Raw genomic sequence first — 19,182 nt, 5'->3', positions numbered from 1 at the left:
GCCCCTCACTTCACCAAAAATCTCAACATCCTGCTGTGAAAACGGCTTCAGCCACTTCCCATCCCTTGCTGGTTGTTTGCTAGCGGTGAAAAAACGTTTTAAAGCGTGGGGGGGTTGTGGAAGTACACTGCAATATCCCCACTAAATTCTCCGTAATGGTGAGGTGAGTCAGTTGCCTTAATTGGTTTAGTCTTTCTTCCGTCTCTCTCTTGTGGAGTCATTAATGTCGACATGAACATTTTTCTCTCATTTGAATGGGTAAATAATGAAAGCGGAGTGACAGTTGCGGGTGAGCTAGTCACAACTTTTTAAAGCCGCAGGAAGGCAGCAATTAACTGGATCTGACAACCCGCAAGGACACACAAACACACATTGTGGCATACGCAACACAAATAAGTCTAGTCAGTCCCTCCAGGATTTCGCTCCCTTTTTTTGAGATTGTTGCGGCCCAAAATACCTGATTTCACGGGAGCCTTTGTAAAAAATGTCGATAAAGGTTGCGATGTCTTTTGTATGTTTGTTGCAATGAAGTTGCGGGAGACAGTGAAAGTTGCAAAAAAGGTTGCGATTTTTAATTTTAAAAAAAATGTTTTGGGGAGAATAAAACTACTCTGGGCTGAGATTTCCTAGTAACCTTACCAAAAAGGCTCAGGATGCTGCAAATGTTGGTATAATATGAAAATGGCTGGGGGATTAAGATTAAGATAAATTATTGAATGAATCAAATTTGAACATATCTGTCAGTGGCTTGTTGATCTTTACATTGTTAGTTCATTTCCTAACCTGGCCTGGGACACACATTCATACGGTTTGATAAAGTACTTATTGGACTTTAACTTATCATTGCACTTACAATAACGAGCGTATCTGTCCTCAATTTAGGTCATCGTGTCGTCTGATCTCCGGTTTTTCCTGCATCCACCGTGTATGATTGTGTGTTTGCGCGCGTCAGTCGCGGGGGGAACGGAGCAGCAGCCCCGCCCGCTGCATAGAGCCGACAGGATTGAAACGGCAGCAGCTCAGTGACTTGTGTGTGTTGTGCGAGTGAAAAAAATGTTATAGCGTACATTGATGTTAAAATGTATAAAGGTTGGCAGGACAGATGTTTTGCACGGTCTTTCGCTGACGTTTTGTTGGTAAATGTGAGATGTTCGAGTCACACACGTCTCATCTTAATATCAGAAACAAGGAAATGATCAACCCGTTCTCACTCCCACTTGGTCACTGGCTCTCAGAGTCACATACTGACGGCACGTGGGACTGCTGGGATTGGTTGAAGTCGCGGGAAACGTCAGGTTATTGGTCAAATTTGCAGAAAAGTTGCGGTGAGTGGTCAAAATTGCGAGTCGCACCAAATTCACGGTGATTGGTTGAATTCGCGTGAATTGGCGACATTGCGAAATCCTGGAGGGACTGTCTAGTACATACTAACATACAAACCTACTGTTTGCTTATTCCTTAAATACTTGAAGAAAGGAATATGCAGTAGAATGCTTCTGATTCACCTTTGTCAGACGTGTGTATTACATAATAGAGATCCCACTTGCCCAAAATCTATCCTGAGCTTATTTTGATGCTCCTCGGTGTCACTGTCTGGACTTTCTGTCAAGGTGATACACCTTGCATCAAAACAGAGTCCATCCCATCAGAGAGATGGATGAACCATTGTTCAATTAGCGAATGAAAGCTGTAATTGTTTGGATGCTGCTCTTCTCCGTAAATTTAGCAGTGATAATTAATTGTAGCGAGGAAAAACACTCATCAGGGAGATGAACCATTAGAGAGCTAGGTAAACAAACCCTTATCTATTACGGGGAAGTGGCTGAAGAGGATTGATGGTAAAAGTTAGATTTTCACCACACACAAAAAAAAAGCAAAGGAAAAATGTAATTGGTAAAACTTTCCTCACACTCGGTACAAATGAGAAGCATCTGCCCACGGGTCGAAATCCGAACAAGTCATCATAATCAAGATTTAATTACATTAATACAATTGGTGTTTTTCCTTTTTCTTTTATTTTTCAATGTTAATAAATCATCAGTTAAAGGTTAGCCGGTTGCTATCGGTATCTTTATTACCTCTATATTAATTTGTCCACTGTGTTTATCATACAGACACAATAATACACTAGTACTTTTAGAGAAACAAATAAGTGCACTTTTCTGATGCAATGTTGAAGCTGAGATCCTTAAAATTTGAATGGCAGATACTATTTATCATGCTGCTTTTTATAGCAATAGCCATTTACAATAATTACAGTCTGTAATAACTTCTCTTTATAATAGTTTTCATTGTTAGTGTGACATTTTTGTGCTGGATCCAAATTGCCACACGTGCAAGGGACTCAGAGGGAGCAATGCATGTATGTGATACAGCAATCATTTTTTGTAATTCGTACTGCTATCTTTGCTATTGTTCATCAAAATGAGTCTACAAAACAATCTTTTTCAGTATTTCTTTTTTCAAGCACATCCGTCATAAATATTGCAGGTTTGTTTGGCTGCACTGTAAACAGATACACCTGTTGCGCCTCTGTTGTATTTCCTGCTGCTTTCTGTTTACTCTAGTATTAAACTGCACTTGCTGTTAGCCAGTAACCACGGGTGTCACCAAATCAACCTGGACTGAAATCTTAAGGATTATAGCTTTAAGTATTTGTAATATGTCAACTAAGGTACGAGTAATGCTTAAAATGTACTTACCATTTCTGTCACTGGTGCTACCTTTCCAATCAGTGGTGTATCTCCCTGCTTAAGGTCACTGCTTACTTGTCTCAGTCGTCCCACATTCATTTTTAAATAGGAACGTACCATAATGTAGCTAAGAACTGTGGGGTGAGACGATTGCTTAAAAGAGCCCCTATTATACTCATTTTCACTGTCATATTTGTACTCTTGGGGTCTAGTGATGTTCAAAAAACATTATGTTTCTCATACTGCCCATTGCAGCTCCTCTATCTGTAGTCTACAGATGTAGTTGGTGTCCTTCTTTTCGGCCGGATGTCCGCTACCTTCCACTTTCTTTGTGTTGGAATTTTAAACTGGATTTATGAGGACTCTGGTTAACGGCTCCTCAGATCTCTGCAGGGTAAATCCAGACAGCTAGCTAGACTATCTGTCCAATCTGAGTTGTCTGTTACACGACTAAAACAACTTTTGAACGATCACGTTCCACCAAAACAAGTTCCTTCCCTAGGCTATTTTGCAATGGCACTGTGGCTCTGTCTGGCGCTTAGCGCCTCCCGAAGCCATTGTGATTGGTTTAAAGGAATGCCAATAAACCACAGAATGTTTTTCTCCCATCCTGGAATGCTGTGTGGACTAGCCAGACCCTCCTCCGCAGCTCTGTGGAGGAAGGTCTGGCAATGCGAGACTACTCCGTCTGAAACACTGTCTAAGCTCTCGGCCCACCTTTCTGAAAAGGCCACTGTGCTCTGATTGGTCAGCTGGCCTGCTTTGCTGCTTTGTGATTGGTCAACCAAATTCAAACAAGGCACTGGGCTGGCTGTGGTTGCTCAGGCAGAACATATGGGCAGCACATATGAAAAACTGGGCTGGCATTGTCAATCAATGACATCAATAATTGAGGAATTTTAAAACAGGAATGTGGGTGAGGCATTTTTAGGTAGTTAAGAAAAAGTCTGTGGGAGAGAAAGCTCCATTTGGAGTAAAATGTGTTTTCTTTGTACTTTATACATCTATTACATGCACAACAAAACTATATAACACACTAAATCCTAAAAGAAAACATAGTAGAGGCTCTTGACACATGCAAATGTGAAACCACTGTATACCGCTCTGCTCTGCAGCCCAGCCATGATGAGCAATTAGCACATGCAGTCTAATTTCTATCACCCTTTTTCTTTCTTTTGTCTTGTATGCATTCGAATACAAGTAATGAAATGTGGTATAACTTAACTTGTACTATGTTCAGGCAGTAGCTCATTTGAACAACAAAGCAATCATTTTTTTAACACGAGTCATCACTTGCTATTCTCCTCCCACTCCCTCAAGCCTATTATATGTGAAGGTGTTAAATTAATTAATGCTCATTAGTCTCAACATAATAAATGTTGGTGAAATATTCAAGCGTCTCAAACTGATGCACCAAAGTATGTCACCGGGAAAAAAGGGGGCAAAAGGAAAGTTGAGTGAGTGAGCGATGGGTGGCAGAGCCAGAGGGAGGACAAAACAGAGCAGCGAGGGAGGAGAAATGGAGGAGGAGATGGAGTCTGTCTGATTGGAAAATGGATCGGTGACAAAACGCCACAGCTTGGAGCTAAGATTAGGATTCCATTCTGTCTTGAATGAAATATTCAAGTAAACGCTGGCTGGAGCCATATTACTAAAAGGATGGATGTGTAGAATATGTTGAAACAATGACAGGCTATTTACATCCAGAAGGGTCAGCGCTCACTCAGACTTTTCTTTAGCTTGGAGTACGAGATGCTCCTGAGGCATATGTGCTGTTGCATTTGTGAAGAGACTGATAGGAACAAATTAATATGCTGAATGCAGTGTTTCTACAAAGAGAATGACACAGTGAACGGAGTCTACTGCTTTGTATCTGGCAATTACAGGGTGTTCAGACCAAAAGCAACCATGTATTCTTAAAAAACACAGCTGGTGTGTTGTTTCAGGTATTGGTGAGACTAAAATCCACTTGTGGTTATGGCAAATAAATTATGGTTATGGTATAGTTAGGGTTAAGCACTAAAACACATGGTTAAGCTTAGTTAAAGACGGTGGTTGTGCACATAAAGTAAATGTGGAAACTAGTATGGTTAAGGTTAGGGGAGGTTGTGGTTAAGGTATGTCTAGGCATAAAAAGATACTTGGTTACTAGGTTAAGGGGCCAGTATGCTTTATCTGAACTGCTAGTCGGATGGTCAGATACTTTCGTAAATCCCCTCCACCCACAGCTTTCCAACATGAGAGTTAGGGGTGCTGCGATTGGCCAACTGTGTGGAGGCGAGACAAATCGCAGTGTTTGAACTTCTCGCTTAAGTCCTCTTTTTTTCTTTTTTTTTTATTCTTCGCACAAAACTTTTTAGATACTGAATTAGGAACAGGAACTCCAGAATCCTGTATGAAGGTCCGACTCGTTAGGTGCCCATCCACCGTTCCAACCTCCCCACCCTTAATTTGCCTCTGGCTCATGAAGTGCAGAATTTTCCAATGTGGTACTGGGCTGCTCTCTGAACATGGCCACAACTCCTGGGCAACATCACTTAAAAGTAAAAGTTTAGTCCTACTAATTACTTCATGATTTAGAAATGTAACTCCCTTGTCTGTGTTTCTTGCAGCACATTTACAGTCCTCTCAGTATTTCACTTGACTTGACTGATGAAATGATTTAAGCTTTCTTTAAATGCTGAGTAGCTAGATGAGCCTTCTGAATTTGCAGCCTGAAAATCTATTAAAGCTCTCATTAATAATTTCCACTGCAGCCTTCATACTTCTTGATGAAGCAGATGGAGGAGGAAGAAATTGCGGGAAAAGCCAACCAGACTCCTTGCAAAATTACTAAAGTGCTGATTCACCCAAGTGTGATATTATCATATGAGCTCTGTTTGGCAAAATATGGCAAGTCATTTGTGATGAAAATTTGACTGCCAGATTAAGAACACAGACGACATTTGCAGTTTTAACAAGTCACAGCAGGAGCCGCAGTAATAAAAGGCCTTTATAAATAGGACTTTTGACTGGCAAATTGAAGGACACCCCTTTTAAGAGATTTCACAGTCTCAGCATTAGTGTCATTGTACAAGATATCACTGCCAGCACCTGGGAAACTGTTCGGTAATTGACCTCCGACATCCCTTTGGAGTAGGACAGTCAATTTATCCTATGAGGGGAGGAATAAGGTGATTTTAGTTGGGTGAGGATGTGAGAGACTGCCTGTTAATTCCTGCTCTGTACAAAAATGTATGACAAGACTCAAGATCACATTGTTATATTCATTCCAGTTGTATTTGTGCATGATTCCTCTGCTCTGTCCTACTCATCAAGCGTTAGGGTGGACTGTGGATCTAGTGATTTGCATGCTTTAAAGTAATTTAAGAGTGACCTTCAAAGAGAAGGCAAAGACTGCAAAACAAATAAGACAATCAAAATGTCAGGACTGTTGCAGGAGATGGGATGTCTTTAGGAAATGCACCATAGCAGATCCACCTTAATTGCAAAGAATGGGAATCTATTCAAGGTATGGTGAGCTTCATTACAAAGCAATCAGATGAGATGCATTTCCATCCAAAAATATGACACTGTGTGAGGAAATGCTTTGGTGATATTTTAAATGTCATAGCGGTATTATTTCTTAGATAAGGCTTTTGCATGGGGTTGGCGATCAAGGGCTATGAAGATTATCTATTTTGTGTTTTTATGTCCTGGCAGAAATAGACTATTCTAATTGGCTGGAAGATGTCCAAATGGAATTCTTATAAAACATTTAGTCATTTATCTAAACTAACAGACAGGCAGGCAGATAATAAAAAATCTTTCAAGTTTTGATTTACAGCTTACCAAGTACTAATTAAGATTAACACTGGCCAGCTTTTTGTTCTTTAACTACAGCAGCAGGATAGACTCACTTATAACATATTTTGGGTGGAGAACTGGCCCTTGCGAATATATCAGATTGCCCCCTCGGAAATACGCCTGTGTTCAAAGAACTTACGTTACATTAAAAACAGTGCCATTTGGAAACCCATCTCCATCGTGGTTTTCTTTCTTTTTTTGGTGAAATAGTCAGAATAAATCTATATATTATTATTGCCACTCTTTTATGTCTCCTTGTGTGCTATATGCTTCATTTTACCATCATCTCTTGCCTTTATATCAAATAGGAGTGCACTCGGGAGGTTATTGCACCAAGAAAGGCCTTTTGTTAAATGTAGCAATCATTTCAGCACCACAGTGAAATAGACAGCTCCTCTGCTCTCATGTGCTATACAGGTACTTGTTGTTACATTTCAGCACTTGAAACAAAGAGTGCTATCCATGGTTCTGATAGCCTTCTCTTTGATCTCAAAACTTTCCCAATACAAAAGCCTAAGTAAGTCATTTGACTGTAAGAGCCAATATTTACGCCTGTGTGTGTGTGTGTTTTATAACTACAAACTAGTGTGCACTAGGGCCCGCCGTAATAGCGTGCATGGGGCCCGCCGTAAATACCTTACGTCGCTGTGTCCATGTCTTTGTTTTCCTTTAACAAACTAATCCAACTAAGAAGTACTTTCTTTGTTTTCTGGCTGTGTAACATTGTGCCACATTAAGCACAGTTCATGTTAGCAGTGTGTGTGTTAATTCAGAAACTGGTCAGTAGAAGCAATCAGTTGGCACTTTTGAAGGGCCTCATTTAAATTGGTGCATTTTGGTCAAGGGGTTTGAAAAGTTTCAACCCTTTGTTGTTGCACTTGTTTTGTTAGTTTGGAAATTAGCTTTCTTTTCCCGTCCCATTTGGTGAATGCAATTAGACCAATCTGCAGCAATGGATCACACATAGTTAAATGATGTCAAGGTGAACAATTATCATTTTGAGATAAATAAATAAGAAGAATGTAATTACCAGCCCATATTGAGTAGATGCCAGCCCCAAACTCTGGTGTTTCAGAGGTGGAGATTTAATCATGGCTCAGCGTGCTTTGAGAGACCATCGCTTTCATTGGTTGTGACAACTCTGGTCATGCGGGGAGGAGGGTGGAGCTTGTGGCGAAGCAGTGCAACAATGGAAGCTGTGGAAGCGAGTCTTTGTGTCAACCTGCCGGCCCCTGAAATAGGCCAGACAGCAATCACTCACATTTGTCCTGACCAAGGTGAGATAAAGCCGTGGCAGAGCCAGCTCTGGGTAGAGTGTGCGACAGGAAAGAGGACTTCCATTACAACTTGTATCACCAGTGAGATAGAGGATTCAGAAAACTGAGCTACATGTTCTTTCTTAATTGTTTTGCTTTCCTCGTACTTTCATGTTGGCATTTGAAAATAGCTTTTGCTTACGTTTTGGTCTTTCCTTCACATCTTTCTACCACACCACTCTGGATGTTTGCATCTGTAATGCTTCCTCCTAGGACTGGGCGATAAAATGATCTTGATATGGGGTCGCGATAAAATTCAGGTCGATAACAGTGATTAACTTTGGACATATTTTACTCGATTTGGATAGATCTAACAGCCTATCACACAGCAGAAATAAACGCCATTCCATTTCAGAAGGTGGCGGTAATGCACACCGAAGGTTGTTTGCCAACTGCCGTTTGCACAGTTAAATGTTACATTATGTTATTCTGTTTTTTTTTGTTATGTTAATAAACTATATTCTAAAGTTTAACTAATGAACCCTCTGGTTTCTTTGGGCTTCAGTCATTATCAGATCCAATATTGATTGTATATTATTGTTATTGTTATAATATTTTTTGCCATATCGCCCAGCCCTACTTCCTACACAAACTGAGCAAAGTCTTCTGAAACAACAACAAAAAGAAGACGATAACAAGTAAACTATTTTCATTAATGTTTCTTTAAAGTGGGTCTTTTCTGAAGGGATCCCTTTGTTCAGGCTCCCAACGCTCTTCAGAACACTACTCTTTAATGTGAAAAGAAGCTGATATCAGTGTCATGAAACAAACAAGCTGATGCCTCATTTGATCAAACCCTTTTTTTTTTTGCCGTATTCTAACTATCAAATGAAGGTAGCTTTTCGGTTCATTAGAAAGAATGTGTCATCATTCAGCAGCTTTGGAGTTCTAGTTTTTTATCCTGAAATTTAATACTTAACATGAGGGATATTGTTCACTCAAATGTTACTTGATTGCCTTTATTACTTTACACTATATTTTGCTGGAGCAAACTGAGCCACTGAACTGTAAGTGCTTGGTGTTAACAATTGCTGTAAATGAAGCAAGTGAGATTCTTCTCACTAAGTTTGAATGAGAATTTCAATATTCACAAACTGCTGACAAGATGCTCTAATATCACTTGAATGTCAAAACAAACACCTCAAATCGGTAAAGCCAGACAGATATTTGACCAGTCATGTACCTTTTTTTTTTTTTGCTGCACTTGAATAAGGATGGAGGAGAAATAAGAGGAGAGTTATGTTTGGAGGGGTATTTTGTCCTTGGAGGAAATGCATTGTACAATACAAAGAATGTGGAAACAAGACAGGAAATGAGAAAAAGGGCCCAAAAGTATCTCAACAGTCCCCCCAGGCCCAATGGAGCACTCTGCACTGCCCATGATCATAAATCCAGATCTGGGCTGTGTGGTATATGGTAGCTCTGTGCCTACAGCTTCCAGATGATTCCTCTCTCTACTCCTCCCTTTCCATTTATTTATTTATTTTTTTTAACCTACACTGTACCTGTTTGAGGAAGCAAAATATGTCCTACATATCAGCGAGAGAGAAGGGAGGGGAGCGGCCAGGAGGCCAAGTCACAGCCAACTCAAAGGATGTTGATCACTTGTGTCTTATCGCAGGCAGAGCCAGGCCACCCCTTGTGAATTAAAGGAGAAATAGTATCTCGCTCCCTCATTTTTCACCCCCCAGAGATGTTCGGTTGCTCCCTTTCTTTCGGCTCCTGTGCCAGAGAGATAATCCGGGCCCATTCCAGGCAGCCGAATCCATCTTTCTCGTGGTGTTGGACCGCTAGTCCTTGGCTCCTCTGAGGTCATTGGTGCCCAAACTAAACTGAAGTACTCGCAAACAGAACCCCTCCTTTTTTTTCCAGTTTATATTGTTTTTATTTCTGCCTGGTTTTATGCCAAAAGTTGAGAACTGCTCCAACACGGACCAGAACACTGAATCTTTTTAATTAAAGGCTAAATAATAGGGTGTCTTGTTTTGCACGTGCGCCTCTTCGGCTTTTCACAAAATACCATGTTCTTCATATTTCACAAATTTCACACCTACACACACAGGCAATTACTATACTCAGGACTTATTTTTATATTATATTTATTTATATATTTAAGGATAAAAGCATCTTCAGTGCAATATATATATCCTGTCACTTGCTGAAGTGATTGATGCAGTTTTCTCCTTTTTATTAAAAATTGTGGCATGATGCACAATATCGCATTAACCCTTTTAGTTTTTATCCTTACACAAAAAGTGAGTACAATTCAACTTTCAGTTCAACTATAAATACATCTACAACATTGTTTTACTACCTATTGTAGCATGTATATTTGGTTAATGACTACCTGATATGCAGTATGTCACGGCCATGAGGATAAAATGTGATTTCCCTTTTTAAAGGATCAATGAAGTACCATCTGGTCCAATCTGTAATTGAATCAGTGATTCCTATTAGCTGTTAGAGGCCCTGACTGTCACTGCAGGTTGAAATAGGGTAGATATATAAACACACGTTACTTACTCTAATTTCCTGTCATTTGAAGTTGAAATGAGGCTCTCATAACCAGTTGCAGTAGATCGAGGAAAGAAACAGTCCCTTCACCTACTCTGAAATTACCATACCACTTTGGAAATGCAGGGACTAAGGGCGCCTCAGCAGAGATGTAAGCTGACCCGTACTCATTATGAATATGGCAGATTCTTTATTTCATACCCTGAGAATAGAGCGAGTTGTATCCCTCAGCATGGATCTCTGGCTCGTTCAACCCCTGCTGGCTCATTCATTCCATCGTTTCACTTGTTAGATGGATAATTAAGAGACTACATGTTTCACTTCACACATCTTGTGTGCCTTCATTCACACATGTATAGCCTTTCTGCGCACACACTTGCAAAGTTAACCTGTTGCTAGCAGAACACCAGTTGGTCTGGATTTCCATCCATCCATCCATCTTCAACCGCTTTTCCGTGGTCGGTTTGCGGGGGCAGCAGCTCCAGCACGGGATCCTTAACTTTCCTTTCACGATCCACATTTGCCAACTCTGACTGGGACATCCTGAGGTGTTCCCAGGCCAGGGTGGAGATATAATTCCTCCACCTAGTCCTGGGTCTTCCCCGAGGCCCCCTCCCAACTGGACGTGCCTGGAATACCTCCCCAGGGAGGCGCCCAGGGGGCATCCTTACCAGGTGCCCAAACTACCTCAACTGGCTCTTCCTAGCAAAGGAGCAGCGGTTCTACTCCGAGTTCCTCACAGATGACTGAGCTTTTCACCCTATCTCTAAGGAAGATGCCAGTTTTCTCCTGAGAAAACCCATCTCGGCCGCTTGTACCCACAATCTAGCTGTGTCGGTCATGACCCAGCCTTCATGACCATAGGTGAGGGTAGGAACGGAAATGGACCGGTAGATTGAGAGCTTTGCTTCTGGTCAGGATTTGTATATTTCTATTGTTGCTGTAATGCACAAAGGTTTGTTTGTGAATGATATATAGCAGTCCGCTGGTGTGGCTGGATATTGCTGTGTGACTAGTTAAGCCTCGTCCTTGCCTTCTGCTATGACAGCAAATAAAAAAAGTCAGACATCCCAGAATCCTGGATATCAGCACCTAAGAAGCAGATGAAAACTGCTAGGATTGTGTGGGCGAGAGGGTAAAGAGAAGTAAATAAATAGCTTGAAAAAGATATTTTCTTCTAAGCTTTTCTACGTCTCAGAGAGGCAACACAGTTTCTTTGTGAGGGGAACATAGATGTGACTTGACAGGAGTTTAAAAGATTTATGAAACTCACACCTAGCTGGTTGTGTGTTCCCGTATGTGTACACTCCTGTAGTGAGACGGTGGGTGATAAAATCTCTCTTTTTCCTCACTCTGTATTCAAACTAAGACGCAAGTCTGGTAACTTAACAACTGTAGCTGCTCAAACATGCATGTACGCCAGATTACTCCAAACTTGTGTCCGCATGTGTTTTGCCACTTTCAATGCTTGGCTTCAGCCGAGTGCTTCCAGGCCACTAATTGGACAGCAGACCATGCATGCTGAATGGCATATGTTTCTGCCTCTAATGACCCTCCTGTAGTAGCTCAGCGACAGGACAGGAGAAGAGGCACCACCATCTGACATGTAAACATGCCAGAATCCCTCCTCGTTGCAACTCTTTGATCCAGCATTTTGTAGTCCAAATGATGCCACAACACCTCTGCATGCAGGTGATTGACGGAACTGAGTCCAGTGTGGACATTTCATTCGTTTTGGAGTAGTTTTGACGGAGCATAATCAATGGTACTTAACGAAAAGGTTTCTAGCGCACCTCTCCACTCAAAAATGTGGCCCTAAATTAAGAAGATATTCATTGTGAGTTCCAGCAAAGGCTCTCGCTGCTGTGATTTAAGTGTGGATACATTACTGAAGGTCAAGAGAGCACCCACAGCGAACAATCCGAAAAAAAAAAGACAAAGTGTGAGAGAATAAAGATCTTCAGGATCTGATGGTTTTCCGTCTTGCAGCTTTCAGGCTGGCTCAAGGACGAGCACGTCCGTTTCTTTAATCGATGCTCCAGATGTTTGAAGATTCCTCCATTAGAGCAGTAAAAGACACTTCATAAGATTAGCCTTGCCTAAAAAGAAAGTGATTGACTGGAGGAACAATAATAGTGTGTTGATAAAGGGAGGAGTTTCTAGGGTTACCATCAGTAGGTGCAAATCTTTTTTTATGTTGTAGACTTTCAAGCAATACATTTCAACTCTGATTCAATAGGCTGACTGCTCAACTCTAGACAATGAACGTGAGCTGAATCTCACGGCAGAACATTCGTAAAGTTCTCATCATACACAAACAGACCCATCAATCCAGCTATCTGTTCTCTTGGTGGAATGTAACTTTACTTTTGTAGTACTACTTACAAACTACTTAAGTATAAACATGAGGTACTTGTGCTTTACTTGAGTATTCCATTATTATGCGAATTTATACTTCCACTCCACTACAACTCAGAAGCAAAATATAGTTCTTTTTACTACAGACTAAAATGTATCATGCCCTTAAAAAACCATGTCTCTCTCTGGAGATTTTGAATTTCTCTGATGAAGTGTTCCATTACCGGTTGAAAAAATTCTCCTAGTTCTTAAGCTAAATAAACAATTTAAAACAGTCTTGGATCAGCTGTAAAATGCATCGTCACAAAGGTGAAAACACAAAACATGATCTTTTTAGAGATACATGGTTCTAGCAAAACAGAGACACTACAAACATATGATCTTTTTGATTATAATACCAGAAAGAATGGAACGTACTCTGTACGCCTACAACAAAAAAGTGCATTTCTCTGCAGCATAAGTTATTTCATTTTGATACTTAAAGCTATAGTGCGTAGTTTCTGTCTCCCCCATGAGGAATTCTAAGTAATGACAACGACACTGTCGGCGTGTCCACATGATACAAGCCTTCCGTGATCGCGCACAGACTCCACCCCTCCTCCACGCAGTTGCTATGTAGCCAAGGAGGACACGGAGGATTAAAAAACATGATGGACTCTTCAGAAGAGGTCATTATCTTCACTCAATTTTCTGCGCGCGAAAGTCGCCGGACGACACAATCTTCTAAACGCAGCCATACTGAGAAATACAGAGAGTGTTGTGTGGAGCTGATGGTCTTAATTAGCTTTGTAGCAACTCATTTGGCAATGGCTTGAATGTAACGGACGTTCATTAATATCAAAAAGTTACGGACTAAAGCTTTAATGTAAATTTTGTTGTTAATACTTACATACTTTTACTTAAGTAAGACTTTGGATTCATGAATTACATTTTTATAGTTCTCACAGTGTGGTAATGCTTGTAAATGATCTGAATACTTCTTTCACCTCCGCTTATCGATATCAGAAAGCATGCTCCTGCAGTCAGCTGCTGCGACGGTGGTGTTGTGGTGGCGATTCGCTCTGTTTTTTTTTGTTTTGCCGTTGACGAAGCTGCCTTATTTCTCGAAATGAGAAGTCCCAGACTGAGATATCACAAGCAGATGTGATGAGAGAGATGAGAACCTGATGGAAAAGAGAAGCAGGCAGCAGCCAGACAGATTTGGTGAAGAATGCTTAACCCTTGTGTTGTCCTTCGGGTCACCGGGACCTGTCCAGTTTATTTGACGTTTTGTATTGGCCTAATCAATTATCAAAATAGTTGGCTATTAATTTAATAGTTGACAACTAATCGATTAATCTTTGCAGTTCTATACCACAATGTCAGAGAACTCTTGCTGTTAGGAGAAGCATTTAGGATCTAATTTCACCAAAAGTAAGAACTTTTCAAGTCTATCTTTCAGCAACACTCACATGCCATATGTTGAAAGAGCCACTGCTGTCTAAGTTTGACAAATCAAATATGTGTCTTTGTCCTGGCAGTCCCGTGGAAGTTTATTACCAGTGTTTTGTCTCGGTAACAAACCTACATGCGACTTGAGGAAGTTTTCCTCAGCAGCAACTTAGTAAGGGAATTGCTCTAAGAAGACCTTAAAGGTGCTGTAGGTAGGATTGCGAAGATCCAGGACTTAGCCAAAAAATTTGAACATCAACAACTTCTCAGTCCCTCCCCCCTTTTCTGCAAAAGCCCAAAACGATCTCCTAAGCCCCTCCTCCCACAAGGGAGAATGAATGCGTGTGCATGAGTAGTGATTGACACGCAGTTAGACACCCCCCTGGCCCTGATTGGTGCATCTGAACAGGGAGCGGTGGATTTTGGCAAATCACACTACAGGCTGTAGGTGGTGCCAGAGGAGCCGGATTATCTGCTTCATGTAGTTCTACTGGAACTTGGGGTCAGTTTCAGCAAATATGACAGACAAATAGTTTTATAAGTCTTACCTACTGCACCTTTAACTTTGTAAATAACCCACACAATTTGGCTAATTTATTCTCACATTAGCTTCAGCAGAAAACAAGTGTGTTTCCAGAGATGTTAGACTGTTCCTTTCAAACAAAAGCCACATAAAAGAATCACAAGAACACACTCGGTATGATCAATACCCAATTTAGCTTAATAAATCTGTCTCTTCTCACAAAATACAATACAATCCCGCGGTCTGAGCTTCAAAAATTGATATGCTGATTGCACACTCTGCCAGATAGGCAGATACACTTGACGGTCAAAGGACATTGCTGTCATGTTCCCAGAGTGTGTCCCGTGATTGACAGCCAGATAGAAAGTGTCAGTCCGTTGCTATTGCACCGTGTAATCAAGTCTTTACCTAGTACTGCCGCTGTGGTTATTGTTATAAAAACCCTTTGACACTTTTCTTCTGTACCTTTTCATTCTCCCACCATCAACCACAAACCCCCACCACCACTGCTACCCTTTTTCTATTTTCTTTTATTTATTTATTTACATTTTTATTTATTTATTTTCAGCACTTTTTAATTTCAGAGCTGCCTCACATTGCAAGCATAAAAAAAAAACCTGCACATTCATCATCTTTCAATTTAGAGCCTTGAGATTCCCCCTCCAAGATGCCCTAATGCCCCAACAGGGAGACAGATATTTGCATTTTGATTAGCGGGGGCCAACGTCTCCCGTCTCTCTCGTCTCCCAATTCCACCCGGCAACGCTGACGACCTAACCACAACTGCACAGATTGAAACTACACAATTAACTAATGAATCTAATGGGAGGGATGCTGGTGGTGGGGCTCTATAGACCTCTGTGAATGCCATGTGTGATGATTACTTTGGAGTAGTGTTCCTTGCTTGGTGTCAAGAGAGAGCTTCAAGATCTCTTCACCCTGATCCTTTTTTGTTGTCGCAAGGTTTATAATCCTTGACACCTTTTTATTGTTCAGTTGTTAAAATAGGGGAAGAGAGCAAGTGTTTGAACTGTCTTGTGTCACTCATAAAGAGCTCTCTTTAGGGAAAACGGCTACATTCAAACCAAACCATGTGGGAGTAGTTTATTGCTTGTATTAGTAAGAGCTTGCCTTTGATGTTCCATCTCCTACAAGAGCTTGGATGGGGAGAAAGGAAAACAGCAAATGCAATACAACAAAAGTTTTCAACTCCCTCATGCCTTGCCATAATTCAGCATGCCAGAGGATCTGTGCGTCTCCAAATGTTTTGTTTGTGTTGCATTAATTTCACAGGGAGTCTTGGAGAGAGAGAGAGAGAGAGAGAGAGAGAGAGAGAGACTCCTCCCAATCAAATCGATTTGTTTGTGAGTGCACATACAGGCTTTTCGCTTGCGTTTATTTCCTAGTCAAAGTTGTGAGCACCACGCTATCCAATCAGGTGAATAAAAGGCTGACCATCCTCTGCAAAGTCACCTGGGAACATGTAGAAAATCCGACTGTCAGATGCCAATCAAACCCCCCGCGCAGACATCCGATGACGCACGGTTATGTATCAATAGATGGAGATGGAAGTAATACATTACCATATGTTTGCATAACCTAGGGGCTCAGTAACCTTGAAAAAGACAGCTGTTTCTCAGCTTGGATGCTCAGTTATCATGAGATAAGAATTGAATTGAAGTAACAGGAGGTCTGACTGTGGAATGGTTTTCCTTCAGTTTGGTGCTATTAATAACATTTATTTTTAATTTAAAAGCAAAAAGAGTTGGATTAACTAGGTACTACTCTCTGCCTCTCTCTCTCTCTCTCTCTCTCTCTCTCTCTCTCTCCCTCTCTCTCCCTCCCTGAGGCGTTTCCGGTGCCAGTTGCTGTTTGTCTTGGGGCATTGTTTTATTACCTTCAAAATTCTGGGAAAATCTTAAGACAGTGGTTGCCGAGCAACAAGGACCTGACGGTTCCGCCACAGGAGCGGAGTAAGGAGCTGCCCAGAGCGAAAGAGAGGCATGAAGGAGAGGAGGGAGAAGAGGTGGGAGGGGGTAAGGTAACACTCTGAACAGACTGGAACAGCAGCAATATGGACACAGCTGTAGCGGCGGGTAAAGACCTAGTGAAGCAGAAACAGCATGCTCACCTGTCCCTTTTGAACGGCCAGTGGAGGCAGTGTGAGTGATAAGATGAATGTGAATCACTTTATCTGGGTTATTGTGTGTTTATCAAAGGGCAAGTGCTTTAAAACCACTGTGTTCCAGCTGTGAGTACAGAAGAGTAAGGCTTGCAGTTATTCAGTTGTTGATATTTTTTATTTTTTATTTTATCATTTAGTGTTTAAAGATAAAGTTTGGGACATTATTCACTTTCTTGCAGAGTTAGATGAGACGATTGATTAAACAAACGAGATATAATGTGTTAATTTGTGAGCTTTGGAGTAGAGCTGTAAAGATTATTCGATTAGCTGGCAACTATTTCAGTAATCACTAGTCTATATCCATGACGTTCCACTTCTGGGATTGCTTCCGTTTTGTTTGTGTTGGAATTTTAAACTCCGGTGGATTCATGAGGACAATGGTTAACTGCTCCTCAGATCTCTGCAGGGTAAAGCCAGACCTAGACCTAGCAAGACTAATGAATCGCCAACTATTTTAATAATCTATTATTCGTTTGAGTCATTTTTTTAATAGACAAAATAAAAAATAATCCGATTCCCTCTTTTTTTTTTTATACTGTGAATATTTTCTATTTTCTTCACTCCTCTATGACAGTAAACTGAATATCTTTGAGTTGTAGACGTAACAAGACATTTGAGGACGTCCTCTTGTGCTTTGGAAAACACTGATCAACATTTTTCAAACAACTAATCGATTAATCGAGAACATAATCAACAGATTAATCGAGAATGAAAATAATCGTTGGTTGCAGCCATACTAAGTGCTGATAGGCGGATTCTGTTACCTTTGGACAGAGCCAGGCTAGCTGTTTCCTCTGCTTCCATTCTTTGTCCTAAGCTAAGCTAACCAGCTGCTGGCTGTATTTACCGGGCACATATGAGTGGTATCAAACCTCTCCTCTAACTCTTAGCAAGAAAGTGAAAAGGCATGTATCCCAAAATTCAATTCAATTCAGTTTTATTTATAGTATCAAATCATAACAAGAGTTATCTCGACACACTTTACAGATAGAGTAGGACTAGACCACACTCTATAATTTACAAAGCCCCAACAATTACAATAATTCCCTCAAGAGCAAGCATTAGCGGTAGCAATTGCGACAGTGTCGAGGAAAAACTCCCTTTCGGGAAGAGCCGGTTAGGGGTGTGATGAACAGTGGTAGTAATACAACAGTGACAGTGACTACAATAGTAGTCGTAGTAGTTCATGTCATAGTAGGGCACAGCAGGGCGCTACGGGGTGTAATGTGGCACAGCACAGCATGGGTGGACGCGGTAGGCCGCAGTAGGACGCAGCCGGACACTGCAGGGAATCGCAGAGTGTAGCAGGGTGTAGCAGGTCCCTAGCGACAGCTGCACCCAAGACCCAGGTCTTGGGGCCACCCTAATCCAAGACGATATTCTGGGTGAAGAAGAAACATAAGGACTCCGGGGGGTAAACTCCCCAGAGCTAGGTTAGTAACAAGCATTTCTGGGAGAAGGATGCACATAAAAGGAACAAATGAAAAGAGAGATGAAAGAGCAGCTCATTGTGTCATAGGGAGGAAGGAAATTCCCCAGCAGTCTAGAATTATAATAGCATAACTAAGAGAGGAAGGCTAAAGAGAGGTGCCGGGTCAGGCTTGAACTCTCCCCTGCCGGAACCGGCTGTACTTCCTGCCTCCCTCTACTCTCACTATATTATTGATTATATGATAGGTAGATCTGATGACTATGAGAAGAAGCAGAGGGAAGCTGGGGTGCTGTGTCTGTAGCTATACACCCTGCCCCGCCGGTCTAGGCATACGCTGCGACTCCTCACTCCCTAACTATAAGCATTCGGCAATTCTCTTCTGTTCTATTCTCTTCTTCTGTTGAAGGGGGACAAGCCCGGAGAACCGCATCGGCCGCTACCGGTTCCGACTCCAGCAAGGATAACCGGTGTCGAGCAAGAAGATGGACGTTGGCAGGCGGCTGAGTCCCATGGCGCAGTATCCTGGGAGGCCGCCGGGACAGATGAGATCCGGAGCAATTGATTATGAGCCACGTCCCTAACTATAAGCTTTATCAAAGAGGAGGGTTTTCAGTTTATTCTTAAATGTGGTGACGGTGTCTGCCCCCCCGAAAATGTCAAACTCTTCCTTTCAAATGTCAGACAATAGCAACAAATGCAGGCCCAAAGAGCCCAAGGTAATTCCTTGGTTTGTCAGCAGTCCAAAAGCCAAAGTTTTAATGAAGAAAGAAGCAGCATATCTTCACATTGAATTACATCAAATATTGATGGATAATTGATCAATCGGATAAGAATAAACATGCAGATTTGGCAATGCAAGTCTGCAATTTTTTTCAAGCTCAGGT

At 41.4% G+C, this 19,182-nt stretch overlaps 1 long non-coding RNA gene across 1 annotated transcript in view; it reads left to right on the top strand.

Moving 5' to 3' along the window:
* Positions 1 to 19,174, top strand: part of LOC144534305 (uncharacterized) — a 46,873-nt gene extending 27,699 nt beyond the window's left edge. The window contains exon 2 of the long non-coding RNA XR_013503530.1: positions 18,705 to 19,174. This is a non-coding gene — a long non-coding RNA (uncharacterized LOC144534305). The remainder of the gene's footprint in view (positions 1 to 18,704) is intronic.
* Positions 19,175 to 19,182: the final 8 nt, after the last annotated feature.

This window comes from Sander vitreus, chromosome 19, assembly GCF_031162955.1.
Source record: "Sander vitreus isolate 19-12246 chromosome 19, sanVit1, whole genome shotgun sequence".
Taxonomy (NCBI): Eukaryota; Metazoa; Chordata; class Actinopteri; order Perciformes; family Percidae; genus Sander; species Sander vitreus.
The sequence above is the reverse complement of the archived record's forward strand: the minus strand, read 5'-3'. Positions and strand labels throughout refer to the sequence as shown.